The 13,093-nt window shown below is 48.6% G+C and overlaps 2 non-coding genes and 2 pseudogenes across 2 annotated transcripts; 2 read left to right on the forward strand and 2 right to left on the reverse strand.

Annotated features, from left to right (window-relative positions):
- Positions 1–177: 177 nt before the first annotated feature.
- Positions 178–259, reverse strand: trnas-aga (transfer RNA serine (anticodon AGA)). Its single transcript has one exon. It is a non-coding gene; the product is annotated as a tRNA-Ser (tRNA).
- A 1,993-nt stretch (positions 260–2,252) lies between these two features.
- On the reverse strand, positions 2,253–2,325 carry trnaf-gaa (transfer RNA phenylalanine (anticodon GAA)). The gene has a single exon. It is a non-coding gene; the product is annotated as a tRNA-Phe (tRNA).
- A 1,887-nt stretch (positions 2,326–4,212) lies between these two features.
- On the forward strand, positions 4,213–4,451 carry LOC131111133 (U2 spliceosomal RNA; annotated as a pseudogene).
- A 1,550-nt stretch (positions 4,452–6,001) lies between these two features.
- Positions 6,002–11,027, forward strand: LOC131111087 (uncharacterized; annotated as a pseudogene).
- Positions 11,028–13,093: the final 2,066 nt, after the last annotated feature.

Genomic DNA, 13,093 nt, shown 5'->3' on the forward strand with positions numbered 1-13,093 from the left:
GTCGCACTGCTTTTTCCAGTGCAGGCAATTTCACCTAGATCTCTGTTGTAACAGGCGTCCTTACACCATGACTGAAAAGGATTTCATGGATCCCCTGACATGTTTTTGGTCTGAGGATTTGCCATGGATCGCCACCGTCAGTGAAGTCTTGGCACCACGAGTGCCCCCAAAACTGTACGTTGTCGGCAGGATTTGAACCTGCGCGGGGAAACCCCAATGGATTTCTAGTCCATCGCCTTAACCACTCGGCCACAACAACTTGCAAAGAACTTCGCCGATTATACCGTTGTTTTTCAGTTGAAATGCAAGGGAAACTGCCAATTCAGTCAGCAACCATGAAGACCCAGGCAATTTCACCTGGATCTCCATTGTCACAGACGTCCTGACACCACAAATGCCCCCAAAACTGCACGTTGTCGGCAGAATTTGAACCGGTTAGTTTGAACCTGTGTTAGCTTTATTTAGGAAGACCCATTGTGGCCCTTCGGGCTCACAACTACTTAGTGGGATTTCGGATGATCCATCGTGGTCACAGGCATCCTGACACCATGACTGCCCCGAAAGACTAGTGGTTAAATTGCAAGGACAACTGCTTGCCAATTTAGTGATATTCAGGATGACCCATTGTGGTCCTTCCAGCTCACGACTTAGTGGGATTTAGGATGGTCCATCGTGGTCCTTCTGGCTGACCTATTTGCTCAGGTGTCTTGACACCACGAGTGCCCCCAAAACTGTGCGTTGTCGGCAGGATTTGATGTGCCGGGAAACCCCAAAGGATTTCTAATCCATCGCCTTAACCACTCGGCCACAACAAATTGTCACAAACGTAGAACCTCACAGATTATGCCGTTGTATATCAGTCGAAATGCAATGGAAAATGTTTGCCAAAAGCAACCATGGGACTTGTCAACTCGTGAGTGGTATTGCAGCTCACGGTTTTGGGGGATCTCACATGAATTCCCATGAATCCTCTGACACGATTTTGGTCTGATGACTTCCCATGGATCGCCACCATCAGTGATGTCTTGACACCAAGAGTGCCCCCAAAACTGTACGTTGTCGGCAGGATTTGATGCGCGGGGAAACCCCAATGGATTTCTAGTCCATCGCCTTAAAAACTCGGCCACAACAACTTGCAAAGAACTTTGCCGATTATACCGTTGTTTTTCAGTTGAAATGCAAGGGAAACTGCCAATTCAGTCAGCAACCATGAAGATACAGGCAATTTCACCTGGATCTCCATTGTCACAGACGTCCTGACACCACAAGTGCCCCCAAAACTGCACGTTGTCGGCAGAATTTGAACCGGTTAGTTTGAACCTGTGTTAGCTTTATTTAGGAAGACCCATTGTGGCCCTTCGGGCTCACAACTACTTAGTGGGATTTCGGATGATCCATCGTGGTCACAGGCGTCCTGACACCATGACTGCCCCGAAAGACCAGTGGTTAAATTGCAAGGACAACTGCTTGCCAATTTAGTGATATTCAGGATGACCCACTGTGGTCCTTCCAGCTCACGACTTAGTGGGATTTAGGATGGTCCATCATGGTCCTTCAGGCTGACCTATTTGCTCAGGTGTCATGACACCACGAGTGCCCCCAAAACTGTGCGTTGTCGGCAGGATTTGATGTGCCGGGAAACCCCAAAGGATTTCTAATCCATCGCCTTAACCACTCGGCCACAACAAATTGTCACAAACGTAGAACCTCACAGATTATGCCGTTGTATATCAGTCGAAATGCAATGGAGAATGTTTGCCAAAAGCAACCATGAGACTTGTCAACTCGTGAGTGGTATTGCAGCTCACGGTTTTGGGGGATCTCACATGAATTCCCATGAATCCTCTGACACGATTTTGGTCTGATGACTTCCCATGGATCGCCACCATCAGTGATGTCTTGACACCAAGAGTGCCCCCAAAACTGTACGTTGTCGGCAAACCTCACAAGGTCACAGTTTTTTCCTGATCAGGGCACTGTTTTAGGTTGTGTGGATGATTGGTCTCAAGCGCCAGATTAAGACTCTTTTCTCTCAGAAGGCACTGCTTGAAATCCCACAGCTGGCATTTTCCTGGTCATGTCCATTATCCTCGACTGGAATGATGTGGCAGCAAAGGACTGTCAGATTGTACAACACGGCTGAGCCCTTCAAAAGAAGTCAGTGCTCAAGAGAGTCAGAGTTCATGTGAGAAGGTCCTTTCAGCAAAGGCCTTCTCAAACTATTTGCCAAGTCAGGACGTAAAGAGGGACTGTGCTGAAACCCGGGATTGAACCAGGGACCTTTAGATCTTCAGTCTAACGCTCTCCCAACTGAGCTATTTCAGCTGCGAAGGTGGTCGCACTGCTTTTTCCAGTGCAGGCAATTTCACCTAGATCTCTATTGTAACAGGCGTCCTTACACCATGACTGAAAAGGATTTCATGGATCCCCTGACATGTTTTTGGTCTGAGGATTTGCCATGGATCGCCACCGTCAGTGAAGTCTTGGCACCACGAGTGCCCCCAAAACTGTACGTTGTCGGCAGGATTTGAACCTGCTCGGGGAAACCCCAATGGATTTCTAGTCCATCGCCTTAACCACTCGGCCACAACAACTTGCAAAGAACTTCGCCGATTATACCGTTGTTTTTCAGTTGAAATGTCACAGACGTCCTGACACCACAAATGCCCCCAAAACTGCACGTTGTCGGCAGAATTTGAACCGGTTAGTTTGAACCTGTGTTAGCTTTATTTAGGAAGACCCATTGTGGCCCTTCGGGCTCACAACTACTTAGTGGGATTTCGGATGATCCATCGTGGTCACAGGTGTCCTGACACCATGACTGCCCCGAAAGACCAGTGGTTAAATTGCAAGGACAACTGCTTGCCAATTTAGTGATATTCAGGATGACCCACTGTGGTCCTTCCAGCTCACAACTTAGTGGGATTTAGGATGGTCCATCGTGGTCCTTCTGGCTGACCTATTTGCTCAGGTGTCTTGACACCACGAGTGCCCCCAAAACTGTGCGTTGTCGGCAGGATTTGATGTGCGGGGAAACCCTAATGGATTTCTAATCCATCGCCTTAACCACTCGGCCACAACAAATTGTCACAAACGTAGAACCTCACCGATTATGCCGTTGTATATCAGTCGAAATGCAATGGAAAATGTTTGCCAAAAGCAACCATGAGACTTGTCAACTCGTGAGTGGTATTGCAGCTCAAGGTTTTGGGGGATCTCACATGAATTCCCATGAATCCTCTGACACGATTTTGGTCTGATGACTTCCCATGGATCGCCACCATCAGTGATGTCTTGACACCAAGAGTGCCCCCAAAACTGTACGTTGTCGGCAAACCTCACAAGGTCACAGTTTTTTCCTGATCAGGGCACTGTTTTAGGTTGTGTGGATGATTGGTCTCAAGCGCCAGATTAAAACTCTTTTCTCTCAGAAGGCACTGCTTGAAATCCCACAGCTGGCATTTTCCTGGTCATGTCCATTATCCTCGACTGGAATGATGTGGCAGCAAAGGACTGTCAGATTGTACAACAACTCCACGTGCCTAGTCACACCATGTAACATGAGAGGCCAATATGTTTAACCCTGACACGTGTAGACATGCGAGGTCGTCATGAGTCAGTGGGTTGTCAGGTTCAAACTCCTGTGACACTTGTAAAAAAAAACACTTAAATGCAGAAATACAGAAGAGACAGACAAAAATATTCAAAGTTACTCGCAGCTAGGACAGTGAAACCACATACCCAGTGGCATGCCGCTCCACTGTGAATATGCAGTTCACGCCCCTCTCGTTTTATTCTCTTTCAGGGGTCCCCTACGGCATGGTCGTGCAACACTGGGGGGAGGCAGTTGTACAAGCTGTGTTTGTTTGTCTATGTGTGTGTGTGTGTGTCTGTGAGAGTAATTACTTTCATTGTTTTACGAGTTCTTTTCTTGACACATTCTTGCAGAATTAACGTGAACATCTGCAGGGTCGCTGTTGGCGCTTCCAGGCACCTCCAGGACCTGGGGCTCGCTGGGGGTCTCTGATCAGGGTCACGGGCACATTTCTTCTTCAGCACATTCAAACACTTTCTATTGTCTAAGCGAATGGATATAAGGGTGATAACTGACGCTATGTTTGTTCCGTCTACATTTTATTCGAACATGCGTGCAACCGGTCCTTTAGCTTGTCATGCCGGAAGTGCCCTCCTCCCCTACGAGCGCCCATCGGCATCGCTTCTCGGCCTTTTGGCTAAGATCAAGTGTAGTATCTGTTCTTATCAGTTTAATATCTGATACGTCCCCCAACAGATATACAAATTTCCCCACTGAGGGACGAATAAAGGCATATCTTAACAGGGGACTAAATATTAAATTGCTTTTTGGAACAGGGAGCTGCGATTGGGGCTTGCGCCATCCGCTCCACGCATCGACCTGGTATTGCAGCGCTTCCAGGAACGGTGCACTTCTCCTTCTTGTATAAACAGCAACAGCAGACTCTGGCAGGGTGCATCTGGTGGATGATGCTGAAAGAAATGCACTGAACGTGCTCACGTTTGGTGCCCCCTGAGCAGTAATTCTGCAGAGGAAATGGCTCGTGGTAGCGGGGCACTGTGTCTGCGCACTCCGTGGACCCCGTTTCCCTCGCAGCAGCCGGTCTCCAGAGGGTGTCAGCCACTTTTTGTCAGCCTTGCCTCCTGCAGTCTCCCACCGGCTCCTGATGCTCAGGTTTCGTGCGCGCTTCCCGGGGCCCTGTGAGTGTCGCATTGATCAACTGCTGGATGGAATCTGACACGATGATCTTGTCTGGTGGAGGCCTTCCAAGTTTCCTCCACAAACCAGTGGCATAAGGGGCTTTTCCGTCTTCCATTTGGCTTCTCAGGGTCGGGTTTGGTGGCCCTTTGTGTGTTGGCTATGACAAAAAAAGGAAAAAAAAAAAAAAAACACGTGGGATAGCCACAGGCGGTCAGAGCCTGTAAATTGTGCGTCTGCCACCCTCGGTGAGTGAGTGACCCGGTATTTTCTGCTCTCTTGTTTGCGCTTCTGGCTCGGGTTCCAGTGGGCGAAGGGACTCAAAGTGCAGGAGCTGGCCTGTGCGGGTAGGTTTACCATGAACCACAATGTTGTGGCTTCCATCTTGGGTGTCGCTGCTTGCCTTCCTTGGACATAAAGATCCGAAGCAGTTGCCTCTGCGGCTGGGAAGGCCGCTGAGAGCGACAACAGCAATTTGAGCCGCTTCCGCTTGAGTTGGACGGTTGTTTCTGACGGCCACCTGGTCCACTGTGGCCAGTGGTTCCGGTGTGCTGGTAAAGTGGAGGCGCTTGGCCGACGCCCCTTTCTCTGCCTGGTTGCCGTTTTTCATTGAGGTTTCCTGACTGAGAGCAGATCGGCCTCTCGGCTGGTTGGTTGGTTGTCTCCCGCGGACGGGCAGACCTTTCCAGCAAGCGTTGGCAGTGCTGGCCTGGTCGTTTCTTGCTCGAGTCCGGCTGCACTCGCAAGCCAAGGAGCTCGGCACGGCGCTGCACCTGCCTCTTGTTTTAAACACGGGATCAGGGGAGAGCGCGGACGCAGTCCCCCACTATCACAAAAAATGAGATAATTGAAACGGTAGAATTCTTCTACCAAGAACTATATGAAATCAAAAATACAAACCCAGAGGCCATCTCAAGAGCACTAGATTTTATGGAAAAAACAGTGGATGAAAACATAGTTTTAACACAGGATTTTAGTCACGAAGAGTTAAATAAATGTATCAGGGCTTTTAAGAAAGGGAAGTCCCCCGGGGAGGATGGACTTCCCTTGGAATTTTATTTAACTTTTTGGGACATTTTAGCACCAGACTTACTCACTGTTTTTAATGAATTTGACCAAAGTAGCCGACTACCTGACAGTTTTAGAGTGGGGATAGTGACACTCCTTTACAAAACTAAAGACAAGACCGACTTGAAAAACTGGAGACCGATCACCCTTTTAAACTCTGACTGTAAACTTTTTAGCAAACTTTTAGCCACACGTATGACCATGCTCTCTGCCGTTATCCCGGTTAGCTCAGTTGGTCAGCGTGTGGTGCTAATAACGCCAAGGTCATGGGTTCAACCCCCCGTACTGGCCACTCTTCTTTATGTGCTCCAGGAACAACAAAAAGGCAACACCCACTGGCCCCCATATCCAACATCACACCACCCACCGGTGAAACACCCTTGACAGGGCCGCTGAAAGACCGGGGAGAGGTAAAGAAAACAGCATGTCAAAGCAGAGTGGCAACAAACCTCTCGGCCACCGAGACTGCAAGAAGCAGATCAATGGGGACAGTGGACCCCATTATCCTCTACCCAAAATTTAGACCACCAGTGTAGAGAATGCGGACCGTGAAAGAACAACAAAAGCCCCCGTCGACAACACCCCGGCCCTCATAACCAACAGTACTCCACCACAAGGTAAACAGCATGGCAGCAACAAATGCCCAACCAAAGCGTCACAGACAAACCCCATTGGATTTCAAGTCCAACGCCTTAACCTCTCGGCCACCGTGACTGCTTGGAAAAGACCAATGGGGGCAGGTGACCCCATTGTCCTAGAACCAAAATGTTGCTGATGTCAAGGATCAGCTGGCAACATGTGCATGGGAGGAAGACACGTGGTTAGTGTTAGGGGCTACACAAGTCTTTCCACAGCTAGTTAAAAGCCAGGCACCTCACATCGTTTCCATTAAGTACCAAGGGACAACAAAGCAGGGAAGATAAGGAATAGGGAGGAGAGGGGAAAGATGCGACCGCCTTTGTTCAGAGCCAGAGAAGAAGCTCTCCTCTCTGCAAGGTCAAGCACAGTATGCCAGAAGATTTTAGTTTGTGAGTTGTCCTCATTCTACAAAGGCCTGGATAGCTCAGTTGGTCCTCCTTCTGTGGTCAAGTACACTATGCCAGAAGATTTCTGCTCCTTCATCCTCAACACCGAGAAGGCCAAGGAGATGACCGTGCACACAAGGAATAACTTGTTGAAGTAAATCGTTTCGACCAAGCACCTTTGCGATGTTCCAGGACTGTGGGTAAACGCCATTCTCAATAATTAAATTGAAGATACAGTGCGAGACAGGCACTTTGACCAGCTTAGCCACAGTGCCAGCTGTGCATCTGGCACCAACACAAAAACAGTTCGCCAATGGGGAAAAATGTTCATACAAGGGAGGGAGTCCAAAGTCCAACACGTGTGAATTGAGAGTCCCTGGGTGGGCTCAAACCACCAACCTCTCAGTTAACAGCCAAACGCGCTGACCAATTGCGTGACAGAGACTACAACAGCACACAAGGAATAACTTGTTTAAGTAAACCTTTTCGACCTAGCACCTTTGCGATCTTCCAGGACTGTGGGTAAACACAATTCTCAATAATTAAATAGAAGATATGAGTTTCTCAGGGAAACAAGGGGCGAGAGGTTCAGTCATCACTGGGAACTTTGGAAGTGTAGTCACTTTAAGTCAGGTCTGCTTTGGTGAACTTCAGAGGCATCATGACCAGTCTGCATCAAAACATTATCTGAAATCCTGTGGCAGGTTTCTGGCATTGATTCTTAATTCAGTTGCCATCCCTGATAGATGGTAATGGTAATGGTAATCATGCCCGCGTGGCAGGCGAGTCTCTTTGCTTGTCTGACGTCTGTGTCGCATCCTGATTGGCTGGCAGCAAATGTCAACAACACGCGCGCGGCCCCCGCTTGGCAAGTGAGAATTCTACCACTGAACCACCAATGCCACGTGGGGACACACTGTAAGAGAAAAAAGATTCAACTGTCAAGTGGATGAGCCTCTGCAAAGTGGCGCTGAATGACAAAACATCACAATGTCATACTCAAGCACCTTCTGGCGTAATGGGATCCACAACAATCATGTCAGCTGTGGATGCAACGTCAATTCGTTCTTGAAGGGCAAGTGACAAAAAGATGTACATGGTTCAGAAATCAGCTGCCAAAGTTTCACTGACCAAGCACCCAGGCACTGGGATTTGAACCCAGGATCTCCTGTTTACTAGACAGGCACTTTGACCAGCTTAGCCACAGTGCCAGCTGTGCATCTGGCACCAACACAAAAACAGTTTGTCAATGGGGAAAAATGGTCATACAAGGGACGGAGTCCAAAGTCCAACACATGTGTGAATTGAGAGTCCCTGTCAGGTTCAAACTCCTGGGACACTTGTAAAAACACTTAAATACAGAAGAGACAGACAACAAAATTCAAAGTTACTCGCAGCGAGGAGAGTGAAACAACATACCCAGTGACATGCCGCTCCACTCTGAGTATGCCATTCATGCTCCTCTCTTTTTATTTTCTTTAGGAGGTCCCTAATACATGGTCGTGCAACTCTAAGGGGAGGGGGAAGCAAGCAGTTGCACAAGCTGTACTTGTTGTCTATGTGTGTGTGTGTGTGTGTATGTGAGAATAATTACTTTTTGTGCATGTGTTCTTATCTTGGCACATTTTGCATGATGAAACTTATTCAAGGTTGCTGCTGACATTCCCAGGCACCTGCAAGATTAGTGGTGTTGGGAGTAGCTGGTCAGCGTCTTGGAATGCTGCTTCAAAACACTCAAGACTATTGTCCCAAAGGTGCCAGGTTGTATCGAGCATACGGGAGTCATCACCCAGCTGATCCGGGAGGCACGGGAAGGCAAAGGAGACCTGGCAGTCCTGTGGCTTGACCTTGCCAATGCCTACGGGTCTATCCCACACAAACTGGTGGAAACCTCGCTTGACAGACACCACATTCCAGGCAAGATCAAGGACCTCATACTGGACTATTACAGCTGCTTCAGTTTGAGAGTCACTTCCGGAAAAAAGAAATCTGCATTTCATCGGCTAGAGAAGGGCATTATCACGGGATGCACCATTTCAGTGATACTGTTTGCCTTGGCCATGAATATGCTGGTGAAGTCAGCAGAGGTGGAGTGCAGAGGTCCACTCACCCGCTCTGGTATGCAGCAGCCCCCCATCAGAGCGTTTATGGATGATCTGACAGTGACTACAACATCAGTCCCGGGCTGTAGATGGATCCTTCAAGGCTTGGGGCGTCTCATTAGCTGGGCCCGGATGAACTTCAAGCCAGCCAAATCCAGGTCTCTGGTGGTGAAGAAAGGGAAAGTCACAGAACAGTTTCGCTTCTCAGTCGGAGGCACCCAGATTCCATCGGTGGGGGAGAAGCCAGTTAAGAGCCTGGGCAAGATCTGTGACTGTACCTTGAAGGACACCAGAGCACTCCAAGCGACATCAGAGGAGTTGGGAACCTGGCTGACCGCAGTGGATAAGTCAGGATTACCAGGCAAGTTTAAAGCCTGGATCTACCAACACGGCATCCTGCCACGCCTACTCCGGCCGCTGCTGGTCTACAATGTGCCACTGACCACCGTCAAGGGCTTCGAGAGGAAGGTCAGCTGTTTCCTGCGGAGGTGGTTGGGCTTACCGCGAAGCCTCAGCACCATCGCCTTGTACGGGAGGAGCAACAAGCTGAAACTGCCCTTCAGTAGTCTGATGGAGGAGTTTATGGTCAACCGAGCAAGAGAGGTGCTGCTGTATAGGGACTCTAATGACATCAAAGTCTCCTCGGCTGGCATAGAAGTACGAACTGGCAGGAAATGGAAAGCTCATGAGGCGGGAGACCAGGCTGAGTCCCGCTTACGACGAGTGAGCTGGTAGGTACAGTGGCTTCCGGACGGGCAGGCCTTGGCAGCAACCAAAGACCTCACTTCACCAAGGCCCAGGGAAAGGAAAGGCGTCAGCTGATCCAGGAGGAAGTCCGAGCAGGGGTAGAGGAAGCCCGCTGTACTAGGACAGTAGGGATGCGGCAGCAGGGAGCATGGACCTGATGGGAGGAGGCAGCTGACCGGAAGATATCGTGGACAGAGCTATGGCGATCTGAGCCACACCGGATTGAGTTCCTCATCCGGTCGGTGTACGATGTGCTCCCAAGTCCGTCCAACCTCTTTTGCTGGGGCTTGGCGGAGAATCATCTCTGCCCTCTTTGCCGGAGTCCTGGATCACTGGAACACATCCTCAGCTGCTGCCCAAGGGCACTGGGGGACGGGCGCTACCGCTGGCGCCATGACCAAGTACTGCGGGTCATTGCAGAGGCCATCAGCACAGGAATCTCCACCAGTAAATACCATCAACCAACAAGGCAGTCCATTGTCTTTGTTAGGGCTGGGGAGAAGCCGAAGCAGTGCCGGAGTCAAGCAGGGGGGCTGCTGGCAACAGCCCGAGACTGGCAGCTGAAAGTCGACCTAGGGAGACAGCTCAAATTCCCAGAGAACATCGCAGTGACCACTCTCAGGCCAGACATGGTCCTGGTGTCAGAAACAACTCGGCAAGTGGTCCTGCTGGAGTTGACTGTTCCCTGGGAAGACCGGATGGAGGAGGCCTTTGAGAGGAAGAGGGCCAAGTATGAGGAGCTGGCAGACGAATGCCGAAGCAGAGGATGGAGGACCCGATGCAACCCCATCGAGGTCGGGTGCAGAGATCTTGTAGGCCAGTCTCTCATTAGAGCACTCAAGATGCTGGGAGTGAAGGGTCAGCATAACAAAAGAGCCATCAAGAACATCACTGACGCAGCAGAAAAGGCGTCCAGATGGCTGTGGATCAAGCGGTCAGCTAAGAAAATGCAAAACATCTATTTATTTTCAAATGTATTGAGGATTATTTGTACGTACAATGTATGTTGATGTACCTTACATAACCAAATGAGCCAATATTGCAAAACACACATAATTAACAATTAACATTTTTTGTAATTACCTCCACATTACTCCACATTTCCCTTCTTTGGTACTGCGATGGTAGAATGGCATATGAGGCAAACGCACTTCGAAAAAGACATTGTGAAAAAAAAGTCCACCTCCCATTCCGTATGGAAGTGATATGTTTTTGCCTTTTTACTTGGTCCAGCTCCTTCACTCATTTTAGTGACCATAAACTTTAGCGAGGGCTTGAAATCTGACGCAATTCGCCGACTAGCTTAGCACTTTGCATCGCTGTTTACGCATGAGCGGTGACCTAAAGGTCAAAATTCAGTTGTCATCTGACTGGTTGTCCTGTATGTCAATCAAGTAACGGGGATGGATGATAGGCTGACATCGTAAATTCTGCTGCACTTAGAGACGTTGTTTGATTTGATTGGTCGCCCGAAGGGCAACATTCAGTTGTCATCTGAATGGCTGCCCTGTATATCAATCAAGTGACGGCATTGATGCGAGGATGATATTTTTTTAATGTCACGTCGCGATCGACCCGCGATCGACCGGTAGATCGCGATCGACTTAATGAGCACCCCTGGTCTAAGCAAACGGATATAAGGGTGATAACTTAACACTATAATAATTGAATTTACATTTTATTCTAACATTTCCCTCCTGTTTATCCCACATTTATCTGTTTGCAGTCCCTCCTAGGCTCTCCTCTCGGTTTTCACCTAGCAGGTCATCTATGTCAGAAATTGTGCTTACACCTGAACGGAAGTGTTCTCGTCGTCTGACTCAAAGCACTTGTCTTGGTCAGGAAACAAGTCAGGGGCATGTCCATGATGGCTATCTGAGTCGTCACTGTCATCGCTGCCACCTGCCACCAGTAGGGGGTACATTTCATTTACCTTGTTGTCATTGGTGCCATGGCTAAATTCACAGTCCATGTGATTCTAACCTTCAAGATAGGGATACAACATCCACATAAGGCACACAAAAGAAGGGCAACAGCAAGTGCAATAAGCACGGACATCACATAAGGAGACCATTGTCCCCAAAGTTTTCTCCAGTCACCAAACATCTCAGTGTCAACACCAGTGTTCCTTCATCTTGGTGTTTAGCACCTTTAAACCAGAAATCGCACGCAACAGCATTCCTGTGGAATCTGTATTGTTGGGGATGGACATGCCACATTGGTCGCCAAGCATGGCGCACACTCCTTGCTGATGTGCCAGCAGTCCATCCAAGGCGATGCGATTCTGGAAGGCCATGAGTGACGTGGCATGGAGTTGTTCTCCAATTGCTGTGAGTCCGGCCTCGGTGTAGTTCCCAAGCTTTTGTATGTCATAGTGGAGGTAGTTAATCCTATCCGCATTTTTGTTAACTGTTATCCATGGGATAATACTTTCCAAACCTGATGCAACCTGATTTACTAGTTTGTATTCGTCTGGTACCCCTCGTGGCACGCTGATGGCATCGATGTAGGTGGGATTGTCTTGCATCATCCAGTCGGGGGCTGGAACTTCTCTCTTCCTTTGGAAGTAGTTTGGGATGTGGTGTTTATCTGCTTCAATGATAGCATTTAGTAACATGTCAACATTCATAGGGTAAATAGATACTGGAATCAGTAATGTCACTACTGCACATGTTCCGCTCATGTTATAAACGATGTCATCGAGGTATTCGTCCTCGCACCACTATCACACGTCTGCTCTAAAGTACTAAGTTGATGGGTGTGTGTTTCCTCCTTCTGTGTTGTAGGTATCTTGATTTTTTTTACATGTCTACAATATTTGAACTCAACGTGACCTACATTTTTTTGCGGTTCCTTTTACCTGTACACTGGTGAAATTTGCTCGGGCTACTTTAGTAGAGAATGGTGGGGGCCTTTTTGTCTCATTGACTACTGGGAATATAGTGTTTATATCATATAAACATTCTCGACAAAAACATTCTAATATTCTGAACATTGTCACAATCCGCATCGTCTCCTGTGACAGTTTTTGTTTTCACGTTGTTTGCCTTAGTTCCTGCTTTCATGCTTTTATTTTGTTGTTCTTCCTGTGTTGGTCTGTCCTGCGTTTCGTCACTTTTACTTTCCCGTTCTACGCGCACCTGTTGCCAATTTGATTCTTGTATTTAGTTCAGCCGGGTGCGTCTAGTTTTTGTTGGTTCATTGCATGTTTTACTACGTGTCTTATTCCAGTGCTGCATTCGCCGAACTTTAAAAATAAAGCTAAGCTTTTTCCTGCACCATTCTCCTCATCTCCGCAACCTGGGGTCGCATCGCAACACCCACATGACGAACCGTGACAGAATGAACCAACCAAACGACGACCTCGCGGAGATGGACTTCTGGACTTTGCAGGTTTTCAAGGCAATGGAGGAGGAGTG

This window comes from Doryrhamphus excisus, unplaced genomic scaffold (assembly GCF_030265055.1).
Source record: "Doryrhamphus excisus isolate RoL2022-K1 unplaced genomic scaffold, RoL_Dexc_1.0 HiC_scaffold_24, whole genome shotgun sequence".
Classification (NCBI taxonomy): domain Eukaryota; kingdom Metazoa; phylum Chordata; class Actinopteri; order Syngnathiformes; family Syngnathidae; genus Doryrhamphus; species Doryrhamphus excisus.